This window comes from Astatotilapia calliptera, chromosome 12, assembly GCF_900246225.1.
Source record: "Astatotilapia calliptera chromosome 12, fAstCal1.2, whole genome shotgun sequence".
NCBI classification, from domain to species: domain Eukaryota; kingdom Metazoa; phylum Chordata; class Actinopteri; order Cichliformes; family Cichlidae; genus Astatotilapia; species Astatotilapia calliptera.
Genome location: NC_039313.1, coordinates 11061748 through 11081935, shown reverse-complemented (window position 1 = coordinate 11081935; position 20188 = coordinate 11061748). Strand labels below are relative to the sequence as shown.

General features: G+C 38.6%; 1 protein-coding gene across 9 annotated transcripts in view; it reads left to right on the top strand.

Moving 5' to 3' along the window:
• gpat2 (glycerol-3-phosphate acyltransferase 2, mitochondrial) overlaps positions 1-20188 on the top strand; it is a 184977-nt gene that overhangs the window by 44279 nt on the left and 120510 nt on the right. Inside the window, exon 3 of one of the 9 annotated variants that reach the window (XM_026187656.1) lies at positions 1321-1418. The exons of the other annotated variants lie outside the window; for them this stretch is intronic. The gene's annotated coding sequence lies outside the window, so the exon portion shown is untranslated. The remainder of the gene's footprint in view (positions 1-1320; positions 1419-20188) is intronic. 9 annotated transcript variants of the gene reach the window in all.

The following is a 20188-nucleotide window of genomic DNA, read 5'->3' as shown; positions in this document are numbered from 1 at the left end:
ACAGCAGGGTGCAAGATGCTAGCAGGCAAGGCATACATGGAACGCCATAACCAAGTGGCCGGCATAGTGTACAGGAACATCTGTGCCGAGTATAACCTAGAAGTCCCGAGGTCAAAATGGGAGATGCCCCCAAGGGTGGTGGAGAATGACCGAGCTAAGATCCTGTGGGACTTCCAGATACAGACGGACAAAATGGTGGTGGCTAACCAACCGGACATAGTGGTGGTAGACAAACAGAAGAAGACGGCCGTAGTGATCGATGTAGCGGTTCCGAATGACAGCAATATCAGGAAGAAGGAACACGAGAAGCTGGAGAAATACCAAGGGCTCAGAGAAGAGCTCGAGAGGATGTGGAGGGTGAAGGTAACGGTGGTCCCCGTGGTAATCGGAGCACTAGGTGCGGTGACTCCCAAGCTAGGCGAGTGGCTCCAGCAGATCCCGGGAATAACATCGGAGATCTCTGTCCAGAAGAGCGCAGTCCTGGGAACAGCTAAGATACTGCGCAGGACCCTCAAGCTCCCAGGCCTCTGGTAGAGGACCCGAGCTTGAAGGATAAACCGCCCGCAGGGGCGCGCTGGGTGTTTTTTTTAAATAAATATAAATAATTGTATCCATCTTCGAAACACATCTCGATAACCAAATCTAGTCAGAACATCAAAAAGATAAGGTCACTCGACCCTATCGAATGCTTTTTCAGCATCCAGTGAGAGAAAGGCCCTCTCTGAAGAATTGTTTAGTCCGTCTATAATGTTAAAGACTCTTCTTACATTATGTAGACCTTGACGCCCCAATATAAAACAGTTTTGATCTCTATGAATTACTGAGGGGAGAGTATCTTGCAGACGTGTTGCTAATATAAGTTGAATGTTTTTAATAGGCGAAAAATACTTAAATAAGTTAATACGTAAATGTTAAAATCTTTGTCTTTTTCTTTTATTTGCTGATCTGAATATTGATCCGATCCGTGACTTAAAACCGTGATCCGATCCGAACCGTGAGAGTTTTGATCCGTTGCACCACTAGCAATGAGCAAATCGCTTTATGTGTGGATGGTATTTAAGGGTATTATCAGATTGGGCATAATTGCCTTGTACCTTTGCTGAGAACGATTGTTCCCCTTTCCCTCTCGCCCACTGGCCTGCACACATTGTATTTAAAGATCTGAGTGCTTCAGTTTGGCTCAGCATCTCTTCTCTCTGCCATGTAGAGTATTCATGATTTAATGTGTTTTGTGTGCGATTTTGGAAACAATAACACGGTGTCCTCTTATCTATCTGTTAATTAACCCAGTGATTTTTTTCTTTCTTTTTTTGTTACCAGAGAGAGCTGTTGTTGAAAAAGCACTGTAGTTCAGTAACATGTTTACTGATCATGAATCCAACTGAACCAAGCCCACCACCTCAAGAGGCCAGGCCATGGTACGCAATGATTTTGTGTGGATTTTGGGGGTCAGAGGTGCTCAGACATGATATCAGTTGCCAAGTGTGAGCACTCCCTAATGTTGCCTACAGTATGACATTGTTGGGTGTGTTGTGAACTCACTGTGAGCAAACAGGAGAGATTTCCCGTAGAAATGATTTGCACACCTGTTCAAAGGGAAGGTTAATTGACTCAGGACATGCTGAGTCACTGATGCAGCATGATGTGCAACAGGAAGAGGTGCTCGGTTCCTTTATGCCATGCCAATTGGCACATGAAGGCCAAATCAGGTTAACTGGACAGGTTAAAGTGTGATTACTCAATGACACATAGATGGAGTCAGAGGGAGAAAGAGAAAGACAGACATATGTTGGAGATAAACAGCCTCTCTCCCAGGGCGGCCTGTTTGTTTTCTATTTTACATTTTACCAAACAAACAGTCTATAAATGGTATTTTTTGTTTCTTTCTCTGTCTTAGAATATCTGGTGAAAAGCCACTTTTTCCAAAAATACTTTTGACCTCATGCTGCACAATTTATGGCATTTTAGTGAGGCTGCAATGGTACTTGTATCCTCTTTCGAGGTTGAAGTAGAGCTCTCTGAAAAAGTGAAGTTAAACTCATTCATCATGTTCGGTAAATCATTCTTCATTTATCACTCAAAAAAACCCTTTATCATATGTGTAATTCAGAGAGAACATGGTTATCTTTATTGCCAGACTAGAAAGTCTTATTGAGCACTCGAAGTGTCTTAACTACAAGTCATATTTAACTATATCGTACATCATACAGTTGCTTCATGCAATACACTTTATCAATATCATCCCTGGATAATTTTAAATCACCGGTTAACCTAACATGTGTGTCTTTAGACTTTGGGAGGAAGTGAAAGTACCTGGGGGAAACCCACAGAGGCATGAAGAATTTGCACACTTGGCACTGAAAGTCCCCACCCAGGAACCTTTTTGCTGTGAGGCCACAATGCTAACCCCCGCACCACAACTCCATCCAATGTCTCTACAATGTCTCCTTAAACAGCATTAAATAACACTATATAATTAGTCCAGTTAAAATGACCAGATGATTGGTGGACAGATTTAACAGCTGGTTTGAAGTCTGTTTCTTTAAAAATGAATTTGAAATTTCTTTAAAGGTAAATAACAAGGTGCTTGAATTTGACTTAAAAAAAAGAAGCTTTTAGTAAGAAACTAAAACTGTTATAGTTGCTGCATTTGAATTATTGGGTTAAAGATATGAACAAGGCTTTATGTTATCTCTGCATCCTAATTAAACAGCTCTTAGGATACATTACAGTTTAGTTCATTTACTTTCAATAAAATTCCCACCATAAATGTGTATGAGGTTGTAAAAAAATATTGTCTTACTCTAAAAACTAACGATTACCCCCACCCCGCCGCCCTGAAACAAATTCTAAAAAATAAAAACAGGAAGAAATCCACTAAAAAACAGTTTGCACTGTTCAATGAAAAACTTTCAAGCAAGTTTATTTTTCTGTCTGTATTACCGTAATTGTCGGGCTATAAGCCGCTACTTTTTGCACCAGCTTTGAACCCTGCGGCTTTTAGTCAGGTGCGGCTTTTCTATGGATTGTCCATGATTTTTGTCATATCGTAAGACGATTTGTTTTGTTTGTTCCGCTGTTGTACGGCACTACGTTGCCTGGCGGAAGGGCATGTGATCAGACACACAGTATCGGGGTTCAAGAGTGGTATGTTGGTCACATGTCCATCCGCCAGGCAACATAGTGCCGTACAAGTAGCGCGAAAAACAAACTTCAAAGTAGCGCTATGTGTTCAGCGGGAGTCGTGGATGACGAGCGGCGATAAACTTGCGAAAAGCAAGTTATACTCAATTCCACCGGTGGATTCTGACAGCGTGGAAAAGTGTGAAAACATCCACGATCACCAACGGATTTCAAAGGGCTGGACTGTTGCATGATGGAGAGGAAGACACCGCCACGGCCCTTCTGAGGGTGTTCGACTCCGACACTGACAACGAGGATTTCTTTGGTTTTGAAAGTGACAACGAAGGAAAGAAGCTGAGAGTGGATGACGAAGCCACCCTGAACCTGTTCATATCCGACACTGGAGAAGAGGACTTTGGTGGTTTTAGTGCGCAGGAAGAAGAGAAAGATGGTGGTGAATGACTGACTTTTCTTCTTGTTAAAGCTGTGTCACTGCACCTGAGCCTAAAAGGTAGTCTGAATCTATTTTTCTGGTGTGCTGCAGGTTATTGTTATGTACTACATTTGTTACTCATTTATGAAGCACAGTACATGTGTCCTACTTGTAATTACCGCTACTTGTACATATACCTAAAAAGTTATGCAAATATGTACCCATAACTTGTTTTTCAAAATATTAATAAAAGGGGTGTGTCTCCAAACAGCCATCTCTTTCCTGACAATTCCCTTTGTGTATATTCTTTTACATATGATAAGTCAACATTGAAACACCTGCGGCTTTTGGTCAGGTGCGGCTAATGTATGTACAAAACAGGATTTTCCCCTGATTTTAGCTTGTGCGGCTAATATTCAGGTGCGCTTTGTAGTCCGGGAAATACGATATGTTTGGTTGGCTGCTTGAAACTTGAACTCACACACATGTTTGCATGTTTGTATCAGTTATTGCTTAAATTTCAGTTAAATGCCTGCAAAGAGACATCCTGTTTGTTGCTTGTAATCAGGTTATGTCAATTGACTGACCAGCAGATCCTTTAAAGAGGGCTGCAGAAAGACTGGAGACAGAGCATTGTTATCTTTTGGTTTCTTTTTTACACTCACACACAGTAAGAGAAAGATTCACATTACGTGGCTTATATTACATAATATTGTTCTCCACTGGAAAGCAACCCCATAAATCATTGGTCCTTATGTCCATGTCACCCTGTTATCCTAGAAAATAGAGTTTAACATGTTTCTACATTGTGAATGTTTTAAACCATCATCTTTTTCCTTTTTGTTGTTGTCGTCGTCGTCGTTGTCATTTGTTGCAACTGAAAACTTGTTCAGTACTAGTCAGGCCTGGTGACGTTGTCCCTCTTTTAAAGTGGAACCAATCCTACATATTTTTAAAAAATACTTTCATGGGTCATTTCAAATGCTGGGGACAAACAACTGATATGATCTTTTGGTTGTGGAACTTGTCTTATACAAAGGACAGGGCCTGTGTTCAGATGTTATTGATATGTGTAATCATGGAGTGTCCTACTCTAATAGAAGAAAAGTCAGTGCCTCTCAGGAAGTCTGGCCTTTTGAAATGTCACAGCTGTTTCAGAAGACTATCCTTTAAAAGACAAGATTTTAGTCCTTCGTCTTCCATTTGTCTTTCCTCTCCCTTAGTCATGTTCTTTCTTTTTGCACTCCAGTTTCCATTGTTCGTCCTCTCTCTTTGAAGACTTTAAAGCTTTGAAGAATGGCACAGTGTGCTTCTTGATTCAGGAGCAGGTAATGGGGAACAGGACTGTCCTGGTGCTGTGTCACACCTTAATAGGTCATTCAGCTTGAGCTTGGTGTGCATATAGATGGATTGTAAAATGAAATGCTCTGTATAATCTTCCCTGGGGATTTCCCTTTGGAGGAGACTGCCATATTTTGAGCTGTTATTCAAATCCCTTTATATTGGAGACATTCACCTTTTCAATGAGACTATTGTTGGTGTTTTAACCTGACAGTGCAGGAATTTGAGCATTGGTCAAAGTCCAGACAGAAAACTAGTTAAACCTTTTAATTAACAAAAAGGAAAAGTAGGCAAACTGTTGCAGCAAGTAAAGCTTGTGTTTTCAGCATTTAAAAAAATCCTACATTTTTCATTTTAATTTCAATTTAATCCTTAACCCGTTACCTAAAATCTCAAAACTTGTAGATTAACATGCAAAAAACAGATATATTTACCTGTCTTTGACTTGTTTCTATGAATTTTTAACTTGAAAATGTCAAACTGCCTCCCCTTTGTGGTTCAGTAATGATACAGACATAGTTTTGAGAGACAGGCAGTGTGGTGGTTGGTTTTGTCACCTCCCAGCAGGGACCTTTATTTGTGTAGATCGTTCTCTCTGTGTCTGAATGTATTCTCACATGTTTTCCGGCCTTCTGCCACAGTCCACACACATGCATGGTGTAAATCGATAGTTTTGAGAGATATTGAAGTCAAGTTAAAATAACAAACATCAAAAATATTGGAGAATTGGGTTGTTCTTGATTGCATTATTGTTTGGCTGCGTTTGTCTATGTAATAAATACAGTTTAGACAAGTGACCCGCCACGTGTAAGCATTAAGGGATTTGATAATGATGGTAACATAAGACTTAGGATACATGTTACAAGCTCTAGATCTTTCCATCCGTACATCTGTCCATCATCAGGCGTGTAACAAGAAATGTTGCATTTGACCTTCACTGTTAAGTGGCATAAAATGGACCCTTCATCTTTCTAATGTATATTATTAGCTTTCTTTTGTTATTAGCCTTTTTACACATTTAAAAGAGTGCCCTAAAATTAGCTTAACTATATACATTTTTAAAAAGAAAGGGGAAAAAAAAAAAACATCAAATGTTGTGACTTTGCTGTGATACCGTTATGTCCTGATGATGAAGCCTATGATACTTTCACTTCATGCTGGAAGTGAAGAGATCAGCTTCCTCTCTCTTTCTGTCTTCTGCTGTTTGGACAGAGTTACACTTATGCAGCTCTGATATTTGTTTCGGTTTTGTCTCGCAAGAAAAAAATAGGAAACAAAACATAATCTCAGAAAAAAATTTACACATGAAAATCTATTTGTCCTCCTTTTCGGATCTTTTTTCTAGGGGTATAGTCCTCCCACCCCCTGCCAGTAGGACCCAGCTGATATGAGTCTCAATCACTTGACCTTAACATAAAACCTTTACACACTCAGGCAGGGAGTGAAGTGCTTTGCTTTACCAAAGGTCACTCCCACAGATTTCTCCCACTCTGCTGCAGAGCTTGGCAGCAAGGAGGAAAAGGGTGAACCCAGCAGGCTGCCGTTTTAGGACCTCAGGCTGAATACATTCCTGGACAAATATACCCTTGATCTGTCTTTACACTACAGTTTTAGGCTTTTAAACACCAACCTCTCAAGCTTAAGGCTGACACTGGGTATTTCCGCCTTAGCTCTCAATTTGGTCAACCAACAAGAGTCTGGTTTTATAAGCATGGCAAAATACCCATACACAAGACTTCCAGACATATGTGCAGGGATTTTTTAGCTCCATTTGGATGTGAAATGATGACTCGAAGAGAAAGTTAGGAGTAGAAAGTCTTACTTTTTTTTCTCTTTCAGTGCACCACTTACTCTCTGTCACACAGCAGTGTGAGAGAGAGAGCAGGAAAGCTGCAGGAAAGCAAGACTTTATTGCAAAGCAGTTCTGTTCATAGATTTTCATCAAGATGCTTTTTTAATGGAAAAAAGACACTTACAATGCACTAAAAGTCTAGTAAATCTAGTGGCAGTTGATAAGTTGGCAAGTTAGGTGAACTTGAGTGTGAAAAGTGAATGCTAGAATTCCCAACAAATTAATAACCAAAATATTCAATAGTTAAGCTACCCTTAACGTTTATCGCACCCCATGTTTTTAAACAATGAATGCTAGTGAAAAAATTCCTATGTTTGAAAAACTCTGATTACTGCCAAGATTATGTCATTAGCCTGTTAATTAGAGCTGCGACAGTTGTTTTGTTTCTCGTGTTATAGATCAGGCACATCCCTTTGCTTTAAGACAGTGTGCTTTCACCCCTCCAAAAGCAAGCCAAGATGACTAAAAGAGAACCTTTGGCCAACAAGATTTTTCTAGAGTAAGCACAACTCCCAAGGTTTTCAAAGGTGAACCTGTGAAAGGACTATTAATGGTTGCCTGCAGCTCCCTTTGCCTACAGATCACTAGGTATGAGATCAGGGTCTGTCACCTGGTATGCATTCGGCAGCACACGACAGTTTTTTGTCGCGCTAACTCTGTCTTGCCCGGGGCTAATGTGCAGTCTCCTGAGGAGCCCAAGTCAGCTGCCACCTCTGTATCTTGGTGACTCCCATGCTGGAGATGGCTGCAACCTGTCAGGGACCAGTGGCTCCCCTTGCAGGATGAGCTTTGAAAAAAGTCCTCAGAGTTCATCATTTGAATAAAATTAAAAGTTCGAGTTCAGTAAATTCTTGTTTGCGAAGTTACTTTTGTGTTAAATAATCAAGATTTACAATATAATTATTGATCAAAATAGCCCTGAACACAGCTCACAGGTTCTTCTCTTTATCATGTTCTCTGTGCAAGTACTGATAATTCAATTTACATTAAATTGCATTTTATTTGTGTAGCACCAGGTCTTGGAATGTGTGCGGGTAGCCAACAAATATTCTAATTGTTAACATAATGGATACCGAATGCCGGCAAATTGTTGTGTCCTAAATAGAGATGGACCGATCCGATATTACGTATCGGTATCGGTCCGATACTGACCTAAATTACTGGATCGGATATCGGAGAGAAATAAAAAATGTAATCCGATCCATTAAATATCAGAAAAGCACCTCACAAAACTTGCAACACGGCGCAACTCGGCTCATAACCGTAGCATGTCGGAGCAGTATGCCTCACGTGATAGAGCGGCTGTGTGTATTTGTAGCCTCACTACCAAACCAGCATTTCATCTCTGAAGTTATCCCAGAGAGAAGTAAAGCAAGTGTATAAGTTTATCTCTGAATGTTTGTAAAGCATTCCCACGCTAAGCTTAACAACCGATATATGGAGCGACTGCCTCTTCTCTCTCCCTCCCTCTCCTGCTGCTACTTCAATCGTGAAACTGATTAATGATCAGCTGATCGGCTTTTCTGTTGCGAGTCTGTCTCTCTTCTTTGTTTTTGGATCACTTTGCACCAGAAAGAGGAAACCAGCGGCTGAACAACAGCAGCACGTTTAAGCTTGATAAGCTGTTGTTAGAATTTATTTAATATTACTTTCTACACCAGGATCTTTTTCTACGCAGCTGACGGCTGTTAACTGTGCAGGGGCGGATCTAGCAAAGTTTAGCCAGGGGGGCGATAGGGCATTAACAGGGAAAAGGGGGCACAAAGACATACTTTTCTTTCTTATTCTCATTTAAAATGTCTAGCTTTTAATAAATAATTATCTGAATCTTACACCCAAAGTTTTAATCTGATGTAAAATGAATAGAAGTCCATTACTGTATATATTAACTATTAAGTCTAATATGCCCTAGTAAGCTATACTACATTTTCCTTTGGGAAGATACCATCTGTGCAGTCTGCAATTCTGTAGAAGAAAGATGTTGAATCTATTTAATTATTCTTGAAAAATAATTGATTTCTATGCATTTTTTCCCCACACTGCATCAAATTAAAGTTGATTACGTCGATTAAGCATCATGAGGTGGGAGTGCTCATGAGGTGCTGGGAGTTTGGAACCCTATTAGTTAGGTTGCTTAATATTTCCACTAAGTACTCTTTAAAATACCAGAATAGGGAGGATGGAGTAGGTTTAAGTTTATTAAATTGATCAGTATTGCTATTACTATGAAATATTTTGTTGTACTTTTTACATACAGGTATAACAGAATAGCTTTAGTATTGTTGTTTATTTAAACTTGAGTATGAACTTATACAAAATGCAGCAAGATATAAAAAAAAACAGTTTTATTGATTAAAAACACACTATATCGGATTCATATCGGTATCGGCAGATATCAAAATTTATGATATCGGTATCGGACATAAAAAAGTGGTATCGTGCCATCTATAGTCCTAAATGATATGCAGCCATCTGCTACTAGATGGAGATGCAGTCCCGACACAGTTATTGAAAAGTGCCAAAAAACGTTAATCTATTATTGTACGTTATTTTGAAGGTGAAAGAATTAGTTCGCAGACGTAATAGCCGAAATGAGCTTTCTCCGAAAGGGGGACGGGTTCAGTTATTTGGGAGAAGCTCAGAGTAGAGCTGCTTCTCCGCTACGTCAAAAGGAGCCAGTTGAGCTGTCCCTGGGTGAGGTGTTCCGGATATGTCCCATCAGAAGGAGACCCCGGGATAGATCCACGATACACTAGAGAGATACCATCTTCCAGCTAGTCTGGGAATACCTCTGTGTTCCCCTGAACGAGCTAAAGGAGGTGGCTGGGGAGAGTATAATGCGCAGTATTCACAGTGCACGATATGAGGCGCCAAACAGTTGAGCAGCATTTAAATTATGATTAATTTTTAAAGAATGTCATTAATTGTTTTAAATTCCCTTGTTTAGACTGTTTTTGACATTGTCCACTAAACAGTCCTCAAATTGAACTTTATACGTTTTACAATGATGATGCTTTATATTGTATGGCAAAGACCTTACAATAACAGAGAAAACCCCAACATTCAGACGATCCCATAAAAGCAAGCACTTTGCGACAGTGGGAAGGAAAAACTCGCTTCCAACAAGAAGAAACCTACGGCAGAACCAGGGTCAGGGAGGGGGGCAGACATCTGCTGCTCCAAAAGACACGATACATTGTGACACATGTTCATCGTATGTGCTTTAAATATAGTCCCTAATTCTGAAAATTTGAAGCATATAAACAGAATCACTGGAAACAGGACTGTTCTAAGTTCATAACAAGCTTTATGATATTAGATTTCATGTAAATGTGTTCTTTGTTTCTGCCAGTGAGCCTCATGGGCTTAGGTGTTAACAACATTAAGAGAGCTGAATATTGACACAGCGCCTTTCCTGGCGTCTCAAATTCATTTATACTCTGGTCTGTTGGCCTTTGAGATTCTGCTGTTTCTGATCTCTAGCGTTTATAATCTGTATGACCTCAAATGTGACTGAGTCAGTCACTCCTCGTCTGTCTTTGATTCAGTCAAACACACACTATGCGCCTCTTTCATCTCTCTTCCCATCGTTTGCTTGTTTTTTTCCTTCCAGCCATAGCAGTGTGATGAGATGAGGACACTCAGTGTCGCTGTTTACAAAAATGACTGCCAACCTGACATTCAACTGTCCATCAGCTGCCTACATGAATTCATATTACCCACCGTGTCTTCGTGCCTGTCATTTTCTCTCTCCATCTCCAACATAACATGCCTTTCTTCAACACTATCTCAACTCCTCATTCTTTCTTTATTTCCATTCTTTCCTCAAATCACTCCTCCTCAATCTTCCACAGCTAGCCAAGGTGTCAGCTTTAACCTTTCCTCCTTTTCTGGCTATTTTTGCTTCCCTTTACCCCTTTACTTCTTACCTCTCCACTTTGCATTTGTTCATCTCACTTTCCTTTTTAGAGTAAACACAGCAGCCTTCTCACATCTCGCAATGTATCAGTTTGTTTGAACTGGAAACGGCTCTTTCTCCCTCACTTGGGTTTCCTCCCACCACCCTATCACATTTATCTTCATCCCCTCACTCTTCACATCTTCCCTGTGTGCTTTTCTGTGTCTTCTTCTGCCTGTTTAATGTTGTTCCATCTCCTCTGTATCATTTATCTTCCTCAATTTCTCCTACTTTAAAAAACTTGCCTTGCCCTGTAGTTATTTGAGATTAATGTACCTGTCCATATGTCAGGATTTTCTACTAGGCTTGAGGAAGTGTATATATTCCAGGAAACTAGAAAATCTGTCCCAGCCAATCAAAAAGTTATCTCAATTGGCTATTCGCTCATTCGTATTTCACTTCCCTGGCAGTTTAAAGTATCTTTTAGTTGATGTATTATGATTGTAGTGCACCAAAAGAGTTGATGCTGTCGAATTTATTTATTTATTTTTTGGTTGTTCAGATTTGGTCCCTTTCTGTGAGCTGCTCTGCAGAGTTGAAAGACCTTGCCTGTGGGGTCCGCGTTCAGAGTGGTGGAAATGACCTCTTCTGATTTTTTTTTTTTTTTTTTTTAATCGACAGAAACCTTGCTGATCTCACAGCTCCCCCTCTCTTCCCCTACTGGGCAGATGAAGACCTTTATCCCTCTATCTCTCTGTGACACAGCAAGACTCTGTATTTTCCTGCTTTGCTCTTCATCCACCTCTCCTTTATATTCCTCATATATTTTCTCACCTTTAACCTGCCACGACCGTTTATCCTGCACACCATTATTCCTCCCGGGACCCCCAAAAAATCAAAATGTCACTGCAAAGACTCATCCTGTGCTTTCCCATTCAAAACACATAATTTACACACATTATGCTTTTTAGATTTTTGCTTTGTTTGCATATAAAATTTTGCAAAGTCCACCGATAAAAGGATTTAATGTGTCCACCAATAAAACCCTGCTGTTTTAGCCACCTGCAATGCTTCAGTTCTATACCTCACTATATAACACACTGCCAAGCAGCTAGCTGTCAAACAAAAACTTACTTCAGATGAAACCATCTGTATCACAGCCAACTATTATTTCTTGTTCTAAACTCTAAAATATCTCAACTGTGCCTCAGCGAACCATGCCAAATCCTCCAACTGTTACAAGATTAAATATGTGTTGATGCACTTGCAGGATTTGACAAAAATGAAGAGCCCACAATAGGTGAATACCTGTCTGTTTAGTCTCTGTGCAAAACAAAGCTAATATAACACTAACACTACCATCTTGTCTTCTTTGTGCTGCCACATGTGCGACAGCTACAGTCGCCATTAACACCTGTTGCTAGGGTATACAAGGGTCATGCTAATAGATGAGGACATTAGAAATTGACAATGGTCAAAGTGATTGGCGAAGGCTTGTCAGACAGGGTGATTTTTAGCTAATTTCCCTATTGAGTTATTAAATTAATATCATTATCATGGTTATGGTGATGCTACAGCGGGCGATAGGATGATTGGACCAAACCTAATGTATATGTGTAAAATGATAATTGAAGGAATCTTAGAAGAAACAGGACATATTAACAGTATGCCTGAAGTGGTTAACATTAGTATTAGCTCTGACTGAATGCCGACAGTTTGGACCTGTGATGTAAAACTGAATGCTAATTATTAGTGCATGTGTATTGTAGTGACTTCTCATGAATCTCTCCTTTCTAGGTTTACATACCAAGCCTGTTTCAGAAGGTTATCATTGAGCTCCTGTGTTTTTAGCCAGTAGCTACACTGGGCTTTTTAAGAGGAGAACCTTAAAGAGATAGAGGAGCTAAAATGGAGCATGAAAGCAGGTGATCCGGCAATGTGCATGATTAGCGCACTCCCTAAAACATAACCTATAAATAAGGTTAGTAAGCACTTCAAAAACAGTGAATGCTGGAACACACCAAATAGTAATTCTTGTGATTAGTACAAAATGTCCTATTTAGAAAAAACTGCAATGTATTGATTGACTCAGTGTGTGTCTCTCTCCAGGGTAATAATTTCATAAGAAGAAGCTCGTTAAGAAATGGGTATTTGGTGTTTTATTGTATTTATTTTTAATGTGGAAACGTAGACCATCTCAGCTTGGGTGCCAGACATCTCTGTCACTACATTTAGTGATTTCTTTTTTGCATATGCCTTAAGCTACTTTTTTCTAACTGAAAACCAGCTACCATGAAAATCTATGGGCAGCTTTGCTCCAAGGAATTCAACATCTTTGTTAAGTGGGAGAACAGCAAACGGCAGCATCCAAAATGAGGCTGCACACTATGTGAGAGACATAAGTAAGACATCTATGTTAATTCTAACTTTACCTTTGAGTGACCCTTTTATATGTAACTAGAGTGGAAATCACAGAACAGAACTTTAACTTATTCGATACATAGGCTGTATGTAAAAGATGGACATCGACAGATGTGATTGTGCTGACCTGTTATGAAGCCTTCACTTGAGTGAGAATTCACTGCAAGCTGATAAGGAAGAGACCTGTCAATCACAAGCTAGGCCCACCCTAAGCACATCCTCTTTTATCCCCCCTTTTGACTCTAATTACAAGTTATTTATAAAATGATTAGTGTATTATGCTAAACAAGATGTAAACCTAGCTAATTAGACCATAATCCTTTTGAGGTTAAGACATTAGCCAAGAGTTCAAGCTCATTCCATCATGTCAGCTGAATATTTTATTTGTTGTAAATGTTTAGATTTTTTTTTTTGTGGCATTTTGCTAAAAGAAATGGCGACTTTTTACTTTTATTGGCAGGTGCCCTTTAATTTTGCTCATGGTTTGAATGTTTTGTATGAATGTACAAATGTTTGCTTGTATGTGTGTATGCACAGCAAGCTAGGATATGTACACTTCATTTTGAATTCAAATTTTTATCATTTTAGGGAGCACAGTGGTGCAGTGGTTAGCACTGTTACCTCACAGACAGAAGGTCCAGAGACATGAATTTTAGGTTAACTGGTGATTCTTATGTGTGTTGATGCATACTCAATCATCCAGGTAAGGGAATCCCAGAATTCTGAATTCTGCTGATTCTGTTCATTTGGCCATTGAGTTTTCAATGTCTAGATGAATACTAACATTGGAGTGACTTGAACATCTGAATTCAGTAATCTGGATGGATGAGTGGATACTTTTGGTAATATACCGTATTCATTATAGATTTTTCGACTGGGGAAACACCCAAGTGTATGTCTGTCTACTTCATTTTTTTTCCTTCCGAAGGAAACCTATTCAACCTTGGCACTGTTTTTTTCATAATTGCTGACTTTCTAAATATGTTGCCAGGCTAGCTTTGCACTTTACTCCTCTGTTGTAGATAGTTGGAAATGCAGTTCCAGCAGTTAAAATTGACTGTGAGGCAATAAAGTAAGACCAGAAAGTAATACCCAGAATTTTGCCTCTGTCACACTTTCGGATCCTCTGTAGTTAAGGTGTTGAATTCAAGTGGAAAAGCTGTTTTGTGCCATAGTTGGCACAGTCAGTCTAAGACAATAAGGTGCAGATTTTCTATTCAAAGAGGAAAGTGAAGCACTGGAGTAGTGGAAAACATCAAGGAGCTATGTGAAGTTGCGCCGTAGTTGGTCCAGAGGTCAGACATTTCTTTGTGTGGCTGTTCTGATAGAAAAGAGATGGCAGTGCTGTTGTTCTGATCTGCTTTACCCTCTCTCTCACTATCATATTTCTCCAAATTGCTTATCCCTTACTCACCAAATGCATTTTTTTTCTGTCTCTTATTTCCCTCCCTTCCTGTCCCTCTCCAGTTCAAAAAGTGCTGCTTTGTCATACATCAGCTGAGCTTCCTCTTCATATTTACTTTGTAGCACTTTGCAATGGCAATGGGAGTAGTGTCATCATCACTGAGATGAGTAGAGGCACAGGCATCAGCAGATTTATCACAGTTTTCTCCAGGCACATTTAAGCATTAGTGGGAGAGAAAGAGGATCAGGGTGATGAAAGCATGACTAGTGGGCTGTAGTGCAGTGTGGAAGAGGTTATTATGATACTTTGTGTTCATCTTTCTGAAAAGTCTTTATTTGTCCACCATGTGGAGCTTTGATCACCCTTTGTCCTCCCTGCTCTCATCTAAAAGCTGAAAAGCATTACTGTTAACCTGTGCTCATAGCAATTAAACAACTCCCTAAACTCGGAATCCATAATTAAGCAAATCACTTGTCTGATTGAGTAATTAAAATGGGCCGTGTTGTTCCCATTCCCCAGAAGAATTCAAAAAGAATTAACTAGCGTGGGCCTCTGTAATCAAAATAAACATATTCACTGCATTAGACCGTATAATGCTGAGTGAATTTCTGTGTCATATAGTTCAATGCAATATGTAAATATCCCCTTTGCAAAGCTTTTAATGGTCAGTTTGTGTTGAGAGCTGTTGAGGGGCTGGAGTGAGTGCGCTACTTTGTGTGATGCTCCTGTTATGATGAGTAATAAAAACAAATGCCTCTTAAGATATCATATACTATTTGTATTTCATATCATTTATATTTTTGGTACTAATGTAATGAAGTCTAATGCAAAGTAAACACTTTACTCTTACAGGTGGTAACAAGTACTTAGTGGATGTACAGTCGTACTTATAGGTTGTTGTACATGTGCAAATATGACAATTTTTTTTGACAATATCAGATTAGTTATTACATACTGTGTAGCAATTTCTATCAATCTTATGATACTTTTAAGTGTCAAGATATGAAAAGGTGCATTTTGTAGGAGCATACATGAACTGACTCAACCATCCACCTTCAAACAATGGAAGCTGATTCGTTTAAATGCATGCATTGATGCCAGGCTATTACCATTTCCCTCCTGTCCTAATTAATTGCACTGTGAAAATTTCCCCTCAAACTCTTGTCTTGAGCTTGACAGTTTGTTTGATGTGTGTGACTTTCCATTGTTCTCTGTTGGATCCCGTCCGTTGCCGTGCACCGTGACTCCTGGGCAGAGTGAGAGCTACCCCACACACAACGCGCACACACGCACACACACATGGATGTTCCTGGCCTTCCCTGTGCTACTAATTACCTTGTTTCCCATCTGGACTATCTGGCACTAGTGGCGCTCTTTCTCTTCTTTATACATCTCCTAATTGTCTTTTCTTCACTTTTTCAGCCACCTGCCTGATCAGAAAGTGATCCAGCTTTACAAACTCATATGAGAGCAATTTTCATTTGTTATAATTATTAATGTAGAAAATATCAGCTAATCACCTAATTTAAACAAGCAAATAGAAGATATTTTCTTTAGTTTATTTTGTGTAATAAACTGTTCCTAACAAAGTCCAACAAAAAAGTAATTATAAATATTGTAATGTTAAATCTTAAGTCTTGAGAGGACTGGAAAAGGTTTTCACTGAGAACACTGAGATTATTTTTCTCTATCTGTCTTTCCCTTCATCTAGTCCCTGTTGCAGAAAATAACTACCACAGCATGATGCTGTGGCCTCTGTGTGGCCACTGGACTGTAAATAAAAGAACAAAGCTTCTGGGTCTGAAAGATGAGGGCAGTTTTGAAGTATTTTAAATGTGTATTCTTTTTTACTAACCAGCAGTTGGAGGCTCCTCTGGTTGGCTAAAGAACTCTAACTGTGCAGAAGCCTATGGGGCAACAACCACATGGTTAATACTTGAGTTGTGACCTCAGGAAGCATTTTCCCATTGCTTGTTTTATTTATTTTTGTTGACTGTAACATGCGGCTAATTTTGTAAATTAGAGACAAAAACAACTTTGCTTACTATGGCCTTGTATTCTATAAAATACTTCTTCTGCCAAGACCTTGTATAAGTGCTTGTTTGTAAGTGCACTTGAAGTTTTAGAGTGTTTTAGGGAACCATGGTATAAGGATGCACCAGAGCTAATATAGCATATAAAGCAGAGTTCATGGTACCTATTTTGTGTTTGTTTGCCTATGCAGAGTGAAGGATGTGGACTGTGCAACTAATGTAGCCATGTCTCCTCCAAAAAAACCAATCGTGTGTAGCCTGATTGAGATGAAGCTACGTGTAGGTAGAAGGCTGATTGGTTGGACCTGAACATAAAAGAGAGCAATGAGCAGAGTTCAGCATGAAGAAAAGTAAACACAAAAAAGTTTTTTTTGTGTGATGTTGGATGTTTTTCTCCAAAAATGAGATTTTTAAATCTTAAAAAAATACACTCCACCTGCTCTTTTAAATATTAATGAAAGATTAATAGGTTGTTTATACATAATAAATTAATCAGTATCTTAAAATTTGTTGTAGACGCTCCTTATGACGGAATTCTTGGCCCAGTTTAACCTGAACCATACTATATGAACAGTATGTAAGGGTTAAATAAGACAAGCCAGTGTTTTATTGTCAGTAATTGTGTAACACTACAAAAGCCTGTTTTTCCTCCGTCATTGTGGAATATTAATAATGATGAGAAAACAATAAACTCACTGTGCATTTTAGGATCAGTCAAAACAAAATGTGGAAAACTTGAAAACTTCAGAATCCTCTTTAGATAATTACTTTGCTTAGAATCATGATTGAGCTTTTACCTCCATCACTGACGATGTTACAAGGCAGCACAACATTTTCTCATTTTTCCCTTTTTTTTCCAAAACGTCTCGTTGACTGCTTGGCAGCAAATCAGACAGCTCTGCTCCATATTAAGCACTTCTGTGTCAGTATCTGTTTCTCATATTTATTTGCCTTTTGTAGATGTTCCAAAAAGTTAATGTTTCTGTTCAGTCCGATATTAATTTATGGTTTTTGACAGATGTGACTGCCCTTTCAGGTGGTGATTCTGAGGAATAAGGTGCTTTATTTGAGGTGCCCCTCAACACTTTGTCAGTTGCTGTGAGTTCACTGAGAGTTCAGTAGAAGTTATTACACAATAGTCTTTATAATCTAAGTTTTCATTAATCAGCAGATACTTTTTTTTCTCCGCAGGCCAAATCCCTGTGTCATTTAGAATTCATGGACAGAGAAACAAGGTTAGCCTTTTATTTAGTGACTCTGATGATTTGTGACAGGCAGAAAATTAGATCATTAAGACCAGCAATGAAAATAATCCTCACAGCATGTTATTATGTGTTACTGGCAACATCTTTGTATTCGATTTTATTCATGTTCAATAAGTTCCAGATATCTGCTCCAATATTTATGATTCTGTGGTCAAATGAAATGTTATAGCCTGGGTGCATTGTAGTGTTTTATCTTTTTAAACAGAGTAGCTCAGGCTGAAATTGGTGGAATAACATAAATATTCATGTATTGTGAGATTTTGATTTGGATGTATGACATCAAGAAGAAAGATCAGTCACAATATGTGGCTGTCCCCCCCAAAAATTGGTTAATGATAATATTTTGTTTTATAAACAGAGTGTTTAAGTTTTCTAATTAATCAGAATATCTTAAAACAGACATAATATTAAAACAAAATATACTTTATAAAAAACTACTAAGGTTTCAGTCTTAGTAGGCCTAGAGACCGACCCCTGATTGTGGGGGGGAAATGTATATTCTCCAACTATTCAGTGATTGGTTGCTGGTAATCTCTGTGTGACATCAATTGCAAAGAGAGGTGTTTCACAAAAAACGTTGTAATTAAATAGTTGATTCTGTTCATCTGGACGTAGCGTTTTTGGGAGAAATGTCTCATCACTCATCCAAATGACTTCTTCGGTCTCAACTGAATGTGGCAGAATAAATGTGGTTATTTAGACATTTGTCAAAGCTGGGAAGGCACCTAAAGGATGCTCCAGGCGATCCAGAAGAGAAGATGGACAACTGCTGCCTAAGCAAAAACCCTTAGTGTGATCCCTTGTGTGTCATGAGTATCGGAACAGCTAAGACACATTTTCTCAAACACTGCGTCTCTGTCTCTGACTCTGTGTTTGAGGACAAGGGAGCATCTTCAATTGGCGGTACCATTTATTCATTTTGTTTGCTTTGGTCTTGGTTGCCCACAATCAGAGCTACTGGCTGAGCAACGCTTTCTCCTGAATATACCAGAACTTGGTTTTGCTTGCCTTGTGATGGCCAAAGTGTCAAAAATAAAAGGTGTCAAAAATAAAGAAAATAAAAGGCTAATAATATATTTAAATACCTACCTAGGCTAGATTTACTTTCTTTGTGAAACTAGAGCATGCCTCATCTTGGAACAAATAAAAATAAATGGAAAAAATTGATGTCCAATAAGAAAGATTGCATAATAATAATAATTGCCAAATAATAGTCTATTTCATGGCAGATGAACAACAGTTATTTCAGCATCAAGTCATCGTCACTGTGAAATGACACAATTTCCCAGATAATACGCAGTACAGTACATCATGCAACATTGTAAAGTCTTCTAATAAAGTTAAGCAACAAAATAAATAAATGTGGTATAAAATATAGCAATATACAACGAGAAGAGGAAAGCACAAACACAAATATTAAACAAAAATGTTTGGCTCAGATGCTCAAAAAGCAACAAAACATTTTTGTTTAATATTTGGTTTAAACTTTGCTGGCAGACTTAAAAAAATGGCAAGAAAGTAGACTAATGAGTGGGTAGGGGATAAATAAAACACATCATAACAATATAAAACAACAACGATAATAAATGGTCCTAATAGATGATGATATTATTATTATTATTATTATTATTATAATATCGTGTAACCTTTACTATGGAAAATATTTTGGAACATATCCGCGCACATAATCAAACACATAATTTATCTGCTGCTGTCAACAACTTCAAGCAGAAGAAAGTATATTTTACTTTATGGTTTTGCCAAGTCAATAGAAATGATCACTACAGAGAAGCCTTTTGATTATATAAAATTGGGAAACATCTGTTTAGACTGCTGAAAATATTGAACAGATAGGCCTATATCATAGAAAAGAAGTTTACAGATTTTCTAATTATCTTATCAATGTAGGGCTCAGTAACAGCCCTAGACACTAGTTAGTCACCATCTGTCAGATGCTTGTCATTAGGGGAAAATGGGTGTTCCCTGACCGACCAGTAAACCCACCAAACAATCACCAGGTGATTGGTTTCTACAGGTTGCTTGCATAAAATTGGTATTAATTGGCGGTGTATATACTGCTTTGGTTACTACCAGGTTGTTATAGTTGCCTGAAGGTTGCATTGAAGACACGGCTGTTCTGCAAACACTTGTCAGCTGCTTGCCAAATAAGACTGAAAAGTGCAAACTAGAAATAGAAATCATTTGCCTTTACAGTAAAAGTTTCACCATTTGAAATATGCTCTTTGCAACAGGCAGTTTTTACTTTAAAGTTTTCTCTTTCCAGTAGCAGCTTTAAATTTTACTACAGTTCAGAGAATAGTGTTTTTTGATGAGTCGACCTTTTTCATGTTAAATCAGGGTCAACTTCTAGGATTTACGTAATGTACAAAAAAATTTGTTGTAAATTAAAAAAAATG